Source organism: Heterodontus francisci, chromosome 4 (assembly GCF_036365525.1).
Source record: "Heterodontus francisci isolate sHetFra1 chromosome 4, sHetFra1.hap1, whole genome shotgun sequence".
NCBI classification, from domain to species: Eukaryota; Metazoa; Chordata; class Chondrichthyes; order Heterodontiformes; family Heterodontidae; genus Heterodontus; species Heterodontus francisci.
In genome coordinates, this window is record NC_090374.1 from 192,294,621 (window position 1) to 192,309,104 (window position 14,484).

Consider the following 14,484-nt stretch of genomic DNA (forward strand, 5'->3'; position numbering starts at 1 on the left):
GTCTCTTAGTATGCAAATGTCCTCCAGTCAAATGTCTGATGATCTCTTTAAACAAGTCATTTCTTCACTCCAGCAACAGTTTCAAATTAATGTTGATAAGATGAAATTAATATGCCTCATTCTTGGCAGCTGGGGGTTTTCATGAGAACGTGTACAACCAGGAGTAATCTTACATAGATCTGGTCTGTACAACTGCTCTCTACAGACTAACAGAGTGGAAGTCACATGGTATATTACATAATTTCCCAGTTGTAAATCAAAAACATTACCTTAAATGTGTACCAAACATCCCCCTTTTCTTTAAATAAAATTATTCCCCTTAAATAAATAAACCATAGCTATATACAATTCAGCAAACAGTGGTAAATCACAAATATACATCGAACAAGGCTGTAAACACAAAACGAATAGACCTTTAAGTTTCGATAACACACTGGTGATTTGATTGAATATCCTGACTTGGTAACTTTATATCTGCTCTCAGATTGCTGAACAGTTTCACACGGAATCTTCTCCTTGGAAGTAGTGTGTGTAGACCTGGCTTGAGACTTGGTTTTAGATCTCGCCTGTTTGCAACAGAATTCTGCAGTGATCCAGGATCATGAACTTCTCTGATCTGACCTCTGTTTCATCTCACTGTCATACCATTGGAGTTAATAGCTGCTGTGAAAATCCGGAGCGGAACCCCGTAGGCGGTCATGTGTCACCTTTGGCATGTTTCCGGCAGTTCCTGCAGCCATACTGGTGCCAAACGTCGTGTCCTGCACTCCTTTGGACCCCACCAGAAAGGCCGAGAGGGGGGTTTTGACGACTGGGCAACTCTCAACCTCCATAAATTTGCCCAGGCATGCGCCATGGAGAGGTCACTCCATAGTTGCCTCACAGCGACTAAAACAACACGGAAGGCAGCAGTTACGGGTTATAAGTCCAGATAAATTGGCGTAGAAACTGGGCGCCACGGGTTGCCTTTGTCGGTGGGAGAGGTCATTGCACCTCACTGGACAGCTACCGCCCGCCTCAAACCGGGCAGCCCCCGGTCAATAAGGTTCTGTCCCGCCACAGTCTGCCTGCTTCAATGGGTGCTTGGAGCTCAGGGTCATTGCCCGAAAGGTGGACTGATACACCGCACCAAACAACATGAAAAAAGGAAAGAAGGTACCAGCCCTTCGCTTTGCAAGCTGGAACGTCAGAACTATGTGTCCTGGCCTGTCGGAAGACCTTACACAAATCAACGATTCTCGGAAGACCGCCATCATTAACAACGAGCTCAGTAGATTCAATGTGGACATTGCAGCACTTCAGGAGACTCGCCTCCCCGCGAGTGGCTCTCTAGCAGAGCAAGACTACACCTTCTTCTGGCAGGGCAGGGATCCTGAAGAACCAAGACAGCATGGAGTGGGCTTCGCCATCAGAAACTCCTTGCTCAGCATGATAGAGCCTCCCTCAAATGGCTCGGAACGCATACTGTCCATCCGACTGCTCACCACCTCTGGTCCAGTACACCTACTCAGCATCTATGCTCCAACACTCTGCTCCGCACCTGAAGCTAAAGACCAGTTCTATGAACAACTCCATAACATCATTAGCAGCATCCCCAACACCGAACACCTATTCCTGCTGGGGGACTTTAATGCCAGGGTTGGGGCCGACCATGACTCATGGCCCTCCTGCCTTGGGCGCTATGGCGTTGGAAGGATGAATGAGAACGGGCAGAGACTGCTTGAGTTGTGTACCTATCATAACCTCTGCATCACCAACTCGTTCTTTCACACTAAACCCTGTCACCAGGTTTCATGGAGGCACCCAAGATCACGTCGTTGGCACCAGCTAGACCTCATTGTCACAAGGCGAGCCGCCTTAAACAGTGTTCAAATCACACGCAGCTTCCACAGTGCGGACTGCGACACCGACCACTCCCTGGTGTGCAGCAAGGTTAGACTCAGACCAAAGAAGTTGCATCATTCCAAGCAGAAGGGCCACCCGCGCATCAACACGAGCAGAATTTCTCACCCACAGCTGTTACAAAAATTTCTAAATTCACTTGTAACAGCCCTTCAAAACACTCCCACAGGGGATGCTGAGACCAAGTGGGCCCACATCAGAGACGCCATCTATGAGTCAGCTTTGACCACCTACGGCAAAAGTGCGAAGAGAAATGCAGACTGGTTTCAATCTCATAATGAAGAGCTGGAACCTGTCATAGCCGCTAAGCGCATTGCACTTTTGAACTACAAGAAAGCCCCCAGCGATTTAACATCCACAGCACTTAAAGCAGCCAGAAGTACTGCACAAAGAACAGCTAGGCGTTGTGCAAACGACTACTGGCAACACCTATGCAGTCATATTCAGCTGGCCTCAGACACCGGAAACATCAGAGGAATGTATGATGGCATGAAGAGAGCTCTTGGGCCAACCATCAAGAAGATCACACCCCTCAAATCTAAATCGGGGGACATAATCACTGACCAACGCAAACAGATGGACCGCTGGGTTGAGCACTACCTAGAACTGTACTCCAGGGAGAATGCTGTCACTGAGACTGCCCTCAATGCAGCCCAGCCTCTACCAGTCATGGATGAGCTGGACATACAGCCAACCAAATCGGAACTCAGTGATGCCATTGATTCCCTAGCCAGCGGAAAAGCCCCTGGGAAGGACAGCATTACCCCTGAAATAATCAAGAGTGCCAAGCCTGCTATACTCTCAGCACTACATGAACTGCTATGCCTGTGCTGGGACGAGGGAGCAGTACCCCAGGACATGCGCGATGCCAACATCATCACCCTCTATAAAAACAAAGGTGACTGCGGTGACTGCAACAACTACCGTGGAATCTCCCTGCTCAGCATAGTGGGGAAAGTCTTTGCTCGAGTCGCTCTGAACAGGCTCCAGAAGCTGGCCGAGCGCGTCTACCCTGAGGCACAGTGTGGCTTTCGTGCAGAGAGATCGACTATTGACATGCTGTTCTCCCTTCGTCAGATACAGGAGAAATGCCGTGAACAACAGATGCCCCTCTACATTGCTTTCATTGATCTCACCAAAGCCTTTGACCTCGTCAGCAGACGTGGTCTCTTCAGACTACTAGAAAAGATCGGATGTCCACCAAAGCTACTAAGTATCATCACCTCATTCCATGACAATATGAAAGGCACAATTCAACATGGTGGCTCCTCATCAGAGCCCTTTCCTATCCTGAGTGGTGTGAAACAGGGCTGTGTTCTCGCACCCACACTTTTTGGGATTTTCTTCTCTCTGCTGCTTTCACATGCGTTCAAATCCTCTGAAGAAGGAATTTTCCTCCACACAAGATCAGGGGCAGGTTGTTCAACCTTGCCCGTCTAAGAGCGAAGTCCAAAGTACGGAAAGTCCTCATCAGAGAACTCCTCTTTGCTGACGATGCTGCTTTAACATCTCACACTGAAGAATGCCTGCAGAGTCTCATCGACAGGTTTGCGTCTGCCTGCAATGAATTTGGCCTAACCATCAGCCTCAAGAAAACAAACTTCATGGGGCAGGATGTCAGAAATGCTCCATCCATCAATATTGGCGACCACGCTCTGGAAGTGGTTCAAGAGTTCACCTACCTAGGCTCAACTATCACCAGTAACCTGTCTCTAGATGCAGAAATCAACAAGCGCATGGGTAAGGCTTCCACTGCTATGTCCAGACTGGCCAAGAGAGTGTGGGAAAATGGCGCACTGACACGGAACACAAAAGTCCGAGTGTATCAGGCCTGTGTCCTCAGTACCTTGCTCTACGGCAGCGAGGCCTGGACAACGTATGCCAGCCAAGAGCGACGTCTCAATTCATTCCATCTTCGCTGCCTTCGGAGAATACTTGGCATCAGGTGGCAGGACTATATCTCCAACACAGAAGTCCTTGAAGCGGCCAACACCCCCAGCTTATACACACTACTGAGTCAGCGGCGCTTGAGATGGCTTGGCCATGTGAGCCGCATGGAAGATGGCAGGATCCCCAAAGACACATTGTACAGCGAGCTCGCCACTGGTATCAGACCCACCGGCCGTCCATGTCTCCGTTATAAAGACGTCTGCAAACGCGACATGAAATCGTGTGACATTGATCACAAGTCGTGGGAGTCATTTGCCAGCATTCGCCAGAGCTGGCGGGCAGCCATAAAGACAGGGCTAAATTGTGGCGAGTCGAAGAGACTTAGTTTAGAGATACAGCACTGAAACAGGCCCTTCGGCCCACCGAGTCTGTGCCGACCATCAACCACCCATTTATATACTAATCCTACACTAATTCCATATTCCTACCACATCCCCACCTATCCCTATCACCTACCTATACTAGGGGCAATTTATAATGGCCAATTTACCTATCAACCCGCAAGTCTTTGGCATGTGGGAGGAAACCGGAGCACCCGGAGGAAACCCACGCAAACACAGGGAGAACTTGCAAACTCCACACAGGCAGTACCCAGAATTGAACCCGGGTCGCTGGAGCTGTGAGGCTGCGGTGCTAACCACTGCGCCACTGTGCCGCCCAAAATTCAAATTCCACCTTCTGCTGTGGTGGGATTCGAACCCATGTCCCCAGAGCAATACCCTGGGTGTCTGGGTTACTAGTCCAGTGACAATACCACTACGCCACTGCCTCCCCAGGAAAAAAGACAGAGGCGCAAGGGGAGAGCCAACTGTGCAACAGCCCCAACAAACAAATTTCTCTGCAGCACCTGTGGAAGAGCCTGTCACTCCAGAATTGGCCTTTATAGCCACTCCAGGCGCTGCTTCACAAACCACTGACCACCTCCAGGCGCGTATCCATTGTCTCTCGAGATAAGGAGGCCCAAAAGAAAGAAGGTGGGATTTGAGCCCAAGTACCAGGGCATTAAACTGGGCCTCTTTATTACTAGTCCAGTGGCCTTACTACTAAGTCACCGTCTCCCCATGTGGTTATATGAATGCAATGTGAATGTGGTTCCGGATATATCTTGGAAACTTCTGCTGGACTCCACGTACCATTTGTAGGATGTTGAATTCTGATTTGCTGTCCTACTGACAGACTAGGTAACTGTTCACCTGCGTGGCTGTCATGTATGTCCTTCATCCTTCCCGTTTGTCTTAAACTGCATTTCGGACTTTCAGATTGGTAGAATGATAGTAGCCTGGTAGATCTCTGCATACCTGTCTTCTGAACATCAATTCTGGTAGAACTTAGAGGAGTTACTCTAAGATGCAGAATAGCTGCATGTAGATCTTGATTAGTCTGTCTGCACTTAACAATGGGAGACTTTACTGTGCAGATATGTTCAGCTAAGCCGTTAGATCTCGGGTAATGAGGTGAATATGTAGTGTGGTCTGTGCCCTATTTCTGACATATCACGGAATGGCTTTCCGGTATATTGAGGCCCATTGTCGGAGATTACCTCTTCGGGTGCTCCAGACTGAAAATTACACTTAATGCCACAGTGAAACTAGATGTGTCATGCAATTGAGGAATATGGGAAATTTGGAAAAATGATCAGTTACAATCAGAAAATCACCACCATGCATGTCGAAGACATCAGTGGCTGTTTTGGCCCATGGATACATAGCAACTTTGTGTGGTAGAAGTGGTTCCCTATGCTGACTAGGCATGTTGGATTGGCATGCCTGACGTTTCTTTACAACGGATTCAATGTCATCATTCATTCCAGGCCAATAGACTGTCTTCCTGGCTGGTCTTCTGGTCCTGTCAATTCCCATATGTGACTGATGCAATTGTTGTAAAATGTCAGCTCGCAATGATTCCCGAATAAGAACTTGCTTGTCCTTAAAAAATAACTCCTCAGGAAATCCCAAGCTTATCCCTATGAGCCTGGAACGGTCTAACATTCTCGTTCACGTCGTCGATAGAATCTGCCCATCCTTCTATAATAGTCCTCCACAGCTCCTGAATAGTTGAATCTGTTGCCTTTTCAGCTTGCAACTAATCACATTTCTGTTGTCCAAAATGCACCAAGTTGACATGTTCAACATCAATCAAGTCAACTTGTAGATCATTGATACGTTTTCGGTCTTTGCCGGGTTGGGTAACCTGCTGAACGTATCAGATGTAAACATGAGTTTGCCTGGTTTGTGCCTTACCTCGCAGTCGTAACCCTGTATCTTGACAAGTAAGCATTGCAGTCTCAGCGGTGTGCTTGTTAGTGGCTTCTTCCAGATCATCACGAGTGGTTTGTGGTCTATCTCTACCACAAATCGCTTCCCAAATTGGTAAGTGTGGAATTGCATAATTCCAAAGACCAGTGCTCACATTTCCTGTTCAATGTTCGAATAATTGGCTTGAGCCAGTGTTAATATTAAGGAGCTGAAAGCTATCGGTTGTCCCTTCTGCAATATGTATGCCCCAAGGCCCTTTTGAGAAGCATCTACTTCCAGAGTGATCATCTCTGCTGGGTCATAAAATTGAAGAACTGACACATCTTCGGACAATGCCTCTTCAATTGGTCAAACACAAACTGGTGATCTTCCTGGCAAAGAAAAGGAATATCTTTCTTAAATAAATCTCTCAGCAATAAAGCTTTGTGTGCAAAATTTGGGATATATGGAGATAAAAAGTTGAAAAGACACCAGCATCGTTGCAGATCTTCCTTGTCCTGAGGTATTGGCATGGCACGAATATCATGCAGTTTGCTAGGATCATGTCAAATGCCTTGACTCGAATAAGTCGATCCAGAAAAAAAATTGATCTGCTGTTTGTCAATCTCACACTTGTGGCTATTGAACAGAAGCCTCTCTCTCCTTGCCCCCTGCATGAGAGAGTGTGAATTGCGGTCATGCCCTGGTTTGATCTTCCCCACAACAGTTATGTCGCTCGCGATGCCAATAGATCCTGGTATCTGACTGGTGATGTTGAAAAAGATCTTGGCTTATAGAAAGGCCAAAAGGAAGTCACTGAAAACAGTAACAACCAAGCGGAGTGCGGAATATGGTCAAATCCTGAGAGTGTTTTGCCAGGTGGACTGACCAATAGCCATTCTTCAGATCAGGCTTGGAAAAGAACTGTGCTCCCTTGGGTTTAGTTCTTCCAAAGTGGATACCTTGTGTGGGCAACATTTGAGTCCCCTGTTCAATCTACGAGGATATAAACAAACACGGATAGCTCCATTTTTCTTGACGACACACATAATGAAACGACACCGATCAGTGTGTTCTTGTATCTTCCTAATGATTCTGTCTGCTTCCATTCTATCAAGTTCTATCCTGAGTTTGCTCTGTATGTGCAAGTTTCAGCAGGATGGATCAATTGACAGTGTTACAGTGTCCCCTTTGTAATTGCCAGTCCTCTCAAAGCAGTCAGGATACTGTGAAATAAGATCACTGATGGAACTGATCGGTCTGCCTTCGATGATTGGTCTGCTTCCCTGTTGATGGCTAATTCCATGTATTGTAACTAGGGTTAAGTCCCTACACACCTTTAAGTCTGCAATTACTGGTCCAGTAGTCTGAACGATGTAGAATACTTGGGATGTCCACGCCGACTGATTGTATTGATAGTCTAACCTGATGGAACCCAAACATGGAATTGCTGACCCATTATAAGCTTGAAACTGGGTGCTCATAGATGTCATCATGGCTTGCCACATCTTTGGGTACATATTCTTGAGAATTTGCAGAGGGAGTATATTCACACTTGCTCCCGTATCAACATTTGCCCAAAGCACATGTTTGCCTCCTTTCCTAGGACAAATAATCTGTACGGATACAAATGCTTCCAATAATGTGATGGAGTCAATACATTCAAACATCATAGAATGCTGGACACCTCTTTGGCACATGTAGGAGTCCACATCTCTTGCATGTTTTTCCAACTTAGAATCTTTGGCAATGTACCAATTGTTGGCATAGAACCCAAGATTGCAAACTTTGTTGTCCTGCAACAATTGCTTCGTACTTGTGTCTGTCCTTGTTTAGTGAATCAATGGTGTAACCTTTAGGTTTCTTCAAGATATCCATCTGGTATGCCTCAATGAGCGTTGGTGCAATGACTAATTCAGTGATTCATTCTGTGAGTTCTGCTTCTGAGAAGTCGCAGTCACGCCCCTTGTTTCGACACCCGCTCACAAAATGATCAATGGATTTGTGTGGTTGCTGATGAAAAGACATGAACTCAAGACGGTGAATACGGAAATTAAGCTTGATCCTCAGTTGATCATCCAGTGTAGACCAAAGCTTACTGGGATCTTTTAGTTCCTCTTCAGTGAGCCCAGATGTATTCAGCCAGTGCAAATCTTCATTGCCTATAGCGATGCGAATCTTTACAGCTTGCTTGTCTGGCCCAGATATTGCCAAGTCAACGAACAACAACTCGACTCACAGTGTTGCAAGCGATGCAATCAAAAGTAAATTACTACTAATCTTGAGCGAATTGACCAGTCTTGAATACAGTTTTCATGAATACAGCATATAGCTCTTTTCCCAGCACAATGTGTTTGCCAAACAGTTTTTTTCTCATACAGTTTTCATGACAAAAAATCTGTTTAGCAAACACATTGTGCTGGGAAAAGAGCTATATGCTGTATTTGTCATGATGATGACACAATGATGTGTTTCAATATGATTTATTTCATTACACAACGGGCCAAAATCTATTGCCTAATAAAGGTGACGCTATGAGTCAGCTTTGACCACCTACGGCAAAAGTGCGAAGAGAAATGCAGACTGGTTTCAATCTCATAATGAAGAGCTGGAACCTGTCATAGCCGCTAAGCGCATTGCACTTTTGAACTACAAGAAAGCCCCCAGCGATTTAACATCCGCAGCACTTAAAGCAGCCAGAAGTACTGCACAAAGAACAGCTAGGCGTTGCGCAAACGACTACTGGCAACACCTATGCAGTCATATTCAGCTGGCCTCAGACACCGGAAACATCAGAGGAATGTATGATGGCATGAAGAGAGCTCTTGGGCCAACCATCAAGAAGATCACCCCCCTCAAATCTAAATCGGGGGACATAATCACTGACCAACGCAAACAGATGGACCGCTGGGTTGAGCACTACCTAGAACTGTACTCCAGGGAGAATGCTGTCACTGAGACTGCCCTCAATGCAGCCCAGCCTCTACCAGTCATGGATGAGCTGGACATACAGCCAACCAAATCGGAACTCAGTGATGCCATTGATTCCCTAGCCAGCGGAAAAGCCCCTGGGAAGGACAGCATTACCCCTGAAATAATCAAGAGTGCCAAGCCTGCTATACTCTCAGCACTACATGAACTGCTATGCCTGTGCTGGGACGAGGGAGCAGTACCCCAGGACATGCGCGATGCCAACATCATCACCCTCTATAAAAACAAAGGTGACTGCGGTGACTGCAACAACTACTGTGGAATCTCCCTGCTCAGCATAGTGGGGAAAGTCTTTGCTCGAGTCGCTCTGAACAGGCTCCAGAAGCTGGCCGAGCGCGTCTACCCTGAGGCACAGTGTGGCTTTCGTGCAGAGAGATCGACTATTGACATGCTGTTCTCCCTTCGTCAGATACAGGAGAAATGCCGTGAACAACAGATGCCCCTCTACATTGCTTTCATTGATCTCACCAAAGCCTTTGACCTCGTCAGCAGACGTGGTCTCTTCAGACTACTAGAAAAGATCGGATGTCCACCAAAGCTACTAAGTATCATCACCTCATTCCATGACAATATGAAAGGCACAATTCAACATGGTGGCTCCTCATCAGAGCCCTTTCCTATCCTGAGTGGTGTGAAACAGGGCTGTGTTCTCGCACCCACACTTTTTGGGATTTTCTTCTCTCTGCTGCTTTCACATGCGTTCAAATCCTCTGAAGAAGGAATTTTCCTCCACACAAGATCAGGGGCAGGTTGTTCAACCTTGCCCGTCTAAGAGCGAAGTCCAAAGTACGGAAAGTCCTCATCAGAGAACTCCTCTTTGCTGACGATGCTGCTTTAACATCTCACACTGAAGAATGCCTGCAGAGTCTCATCGACAGGTTTGCGTCTGCCTGCAATGAATTTGGCCTAACCATCAGCCTCAAGAAAACAAACTTCATGGGGCAGGATGTCAGAAATGCTCCATCCATCAATATTGGCGACCACGCTCTGGAAGTGGTTCAAGAGTTCACCTACCTAGGCTCAACTATCACCAGTAACCTGTCTCTAGATGCAGAAATCAACAAGCGCATGGGTAAGGCTTCCACTGCTATGTCCAGACTGGCCAAGAGAGTGTGGGAAAATGGCGCACTGACACGGAACACAAAAGTCCGAGTGTATCAGGCCTGTGTCCTCAGTACCTTGCTCTACGGCAGCGAGGCCTGGACAACGTATGCCAGCCAAGAGCGACGTCTCAATTCATTCCATCTTCGCTGCCTTCGGAGAATACTTGGCATCAGGTGGCAGGACTATATCTCCAACACAGAAGTCCTTGAAGCGGCCAACACCCCCAGCTTATACACACTACTGAGTCAGCGGCGCTTGAGATGGCTTGGCCATGTGAGCCGCATGGAAGATGGCAGGATCCCCAAAGACACATTGTACAGCGAGCTCGCCACTGGTATCAGACCCACCGGCCGTCCATGTCTCCGTTATAAAGACGTCTGCAAACGCGACATGAAATCGTGTGACATTGATCACAAGTCGTGGGAGTCAGTTGCCAGCATTCACCAGAGCTGGCGGGCAGCCATAAAGACAGGGCTAAATTGTGGCGAGTCGAAGAGACTTAGTAGTTGGCAGGAAAAAAGACAGAGGCGCAAGGGGAGAGCCAACTGTGCAACAGCCCCAACAAACAAATTTCTCTGCAGCACCTGTGGAAGAGCCTGTTACTCCAGAATTGGCCTTTATAGCCACTCCAGGCGCTGCTTCACAAACCACTGACCACCTCCAGGCGCGTATCCATTGTCTCTCGAGATAAGGAGGCCCAAAAGAAAGAAAATGGCGGTCACCGTTACCCAAGTGCAAATCATACAGAAACTTCAGGTGAAGGCAGATGCATTGTTAAACCCAAAAACCTGGGAGTTGCTGTTAGATAGCTCTGAAAAACTGCTCGCTATTCAAATGCATTGAAACTGCAGAAAGTTGGGGCTTGCCCACTTCAGCCTAAGTACCCTTTATAACCGTGTGATAGGTCATAATTACTGCAAGTGTGGAGTCTCATTCCTTCAGCTTTTAGTTGTTGGAAATTTTTAAAAATTTAAATTGCCCTTTTTCTTCTATCTCAATTCAATCTTTCTTTACCTTGCTTTGTTTATCTTTTTGTATCTGATTTGACATTAAATTTACTATTCTTGCTACACTTCCTGGTTCCGATTCTGTGTTATTCATTAACAGTGCATCAATCTGATTGGTAAGGGGACACACAGTTATTGACCCTGTTCACACAGGTCCCAGATGCCCTGCATTGGACACCACACCTTCTCACTAACAACAACTGGCTGTGCAAAAGCTGATAGAAATTAAACGGGCAAGGGCAAGTCTAATGGCTATAGTAAATTCTAACTGTGTAATCAAACAAAAGAACTTCAAAAGTCTTGATATATTTCTGCCGTTAAATGTTGATTTATGTATGGAGGTGCTTTTTTGCCATTACGGCTGACCGATATCAAGATGTTCCTAAGAAAATAAACTTTTCTTCAGCAGTGTTCAAGTGATGTTCAGGGTGCTTCACTTGCCACCCTGACCTGAGTAGACTGCACGAAGAACTGTTGGGAGACAGAAAGGTAGATGCATTTTGATTTCTATCAGTGCTGAATACTTTGCCAGAGTAGTTGCTACTTTCTGAGTCACATTATTGTCGATGGTAGCACTCTTGCCTCTGAGTTGCAAGGTTCTGGGTTCAAGTCCCACTCCAGGATTGAAGCACAAAAATCAAGGCTGATGCTTCAGTGCAGTACGAAGGGTTTGCTGCACTGTCATTGCAGTCTTTTGGATGAGACATTAAACCGAGGCCCCATCTGACTGCTCTGGTGGATGTAAAAGCTCCCATCGCACTATTTCGAAGAAGAGCAGGGGAGTTATCCCCAGTGTCCTGGCCAATATTTATCCCTCAACCAACATCACAAAAACAGATTATCTGGTCATTATCACATTGCTGTTTGTGGGAGCTTGCTGTGCGCAAAATTGGTGTCATGTTTCCTGCACTGCAACAGTGACTACATTTCATAAGTCCTTCATTGGCTGTGAAGCACTTTGAGATATCCGGTGGTCATGAAAAGTGCTATATAAATGCAAGTCTTTCTAATTGTCTGAACTTGTTTAGAATAGTCTCCAGAGGGCTTGGATTCATTTGGTGATATTCCCATCAGGTGTCTGGAGTGAACAAAGGGATCAGTTTGTAAATTCTTCTGAGAAATTTTTCTGCTTCTATGGATCCAGTGTGATGTAATCTTAAGCATTGGCAAACATTTGCAGAATTTACTTTGACAAATAGTTTAGTTCCTGTGCCTTTATTAAAGAATTCCCTCATTTAAATGCAGGGCATCGAAACTGATACAAATATCCCACAGGAGTTCAACTTATAATGGAAAGTTAGACAAATGAGCACTTGATTGCTTCCTCCCTCCCAGCTCCTCCTCTACCAATTGACTGGAAGAGATTCTTATTTCCTGAGATATTTGCTGTCTTAATAAGATGGATATATACTTGGCAAACATATAAATCAGCTGGTGCTGAAACATACAGTATGCATGTGTGATTGAATTATCAGCGTTTATCTTCAGTGTATATTTCCAAACAAATTTAGATATGTCTGAGAACAGGAGATATGACTGATCCCTCCCCACCTCAGCTAACTTGCCTTTTCTATTCGCTCTGTGATTTGACAATGCCTCCGGCAGGGACAGTTGTTGCAGCTGTCATAAGCATTCCAACTGCCATGTGGAGAGCACGCAGAATACGTCGTCTTGCAGAGAATTACCTGGAATATACAGGCTGTTCACCCCAACCAGTCTCTGCTGGTGTTTATACCCTTTTAGTTGGAGGTACATAGCATAGGTATATAAATGGGTGAGGAGAAAAGATTCTTATTTTTTTGTGCCTTCCCAAACAGGTAGGATGTTTCTGTATCCATGGAAGGAAAATATCATCTGAGCCAACTTCCATATTAAGAAAAGTGTGTCTCCTGTCAGATGATTGTCACTTCACCCTCTCAGCTCTGCTTCAATACTGACTTTCTGTGAGGCAGGAGCACAAGTTTTCATGTGTGGCAGCAGTTATGGCCAATTACCTCGTGTACTGGATGTTTGCAGAATTTATTGTTCGGTATTCAGCAGTTTTCCCCATAGTTCTTCAAAGAAGGGAGCAGTTGCTGATGACTTTTTTTTTATTCATTCCTGGGATGTTGGCGACGCTGGCCAGGCCAGCATTTATTGCCAATCCCTAATTGCCCTTGAGAAGGTGGTGGTGAGCTGCCTTCTTGAACCGTTGCAGTCCATTTGGGTAGGTATACCCACAGTGCTGTTCGGAAGGGAGTTCCAGGATTTTGACTCAGCAACAGTGAAGGAACGGCGATATAGTTCCAAGTCGGGATGGTGTGTGACTTGGAGGGGAACTTGCAGGTGGTGGTGTTCCCATGTATTTGATGCCCTTGTCCTTCTAGTTGGTAGAGGTCGCGGGTTTGGAAGGTGCTGTTGAAGGAGCCTTGGTGCATTGCTGCAGTGCATCTTGTAGATGGTACACACTGCTGCCACTGTGCATCGGTGGTGAAGGGAGTGAATGTTTGGAGATGGGGTGCCAATCAAGTAGGCTGCTTTGTCCTGGATGGTGTCGAGCTTCTTAAGTGTTGGAGCTGCACCCATCCAGGCAAGTGGAGAGTATTCCATCACACTCCTGACTTGTGCCTTGTAGATGGTGGACAGGCTTTGGGGAGTCAGGAGGTGAGTCAGGATTCCTAGCCTCTGACCTGCTCTTGGTGAAGTTTTCCTTAATTTTGTTACAGGATCACTCAACTCACAACATTATGAACTGCACCCTGCCAAGCCTCATTTCCTGGTTCAACCTAAGAAAGCATATGTTTTACTCAATGAGAGATACCTATGGCAATTTCTTATCCTGCCTTCTTTCATTGTATTTTCCCACATGTGAAGCCTGTTCCAGAGTCAACCCTAGGGCTTTGGGTCATTGAAGCCTCATAACTGTCTTGAGTACTGAATACAGAAGACTGACTCAATTTTTGGGCTGAGCCTTCAAGCCAGCTTCAACCAACAATGGCACCATGATATCCTGGTCCCTGATGTGCAGTTATCTGGGTGCCAATCTCCCACAGTGCATCTGCCTGCTCCACATTTCAACATGGTATAGATGTGAGTCAATTCTGATAACTGGCTTCAGACAGTGAGCCTACTGGCAGTGATCTACTGATACTGGCATTCTTGTAAGAAATATAAAAATGAAGTGTCAGCCCTGGATCCTTCCAGCAAGGATCTCATTAAGATCTCCTTTGATTTTGTGCTGTCAATTACGATGGTCCTCTTGCAGTAAATAGTCACAATAATTCAACTTGCAAAGCCTCTGTGTAGACCCAAAGAAC

At 46.2% G+C, this 14,484-nt stretch overlaps 1 protein-coding gene across 2 annotated transcripts in view; it reads left to right on the plus strand.

Moving 5' to 3' along the window:
• LOC137369466 (lysine-specific demethylase 4C-like) overlaps positions 1–14,484 on the plus strand; it is a 537,539-nt gene that overhangs the window by 468,808 nt on the left and 54,247 nt on the right. The window lies entirely within an intron of this gene.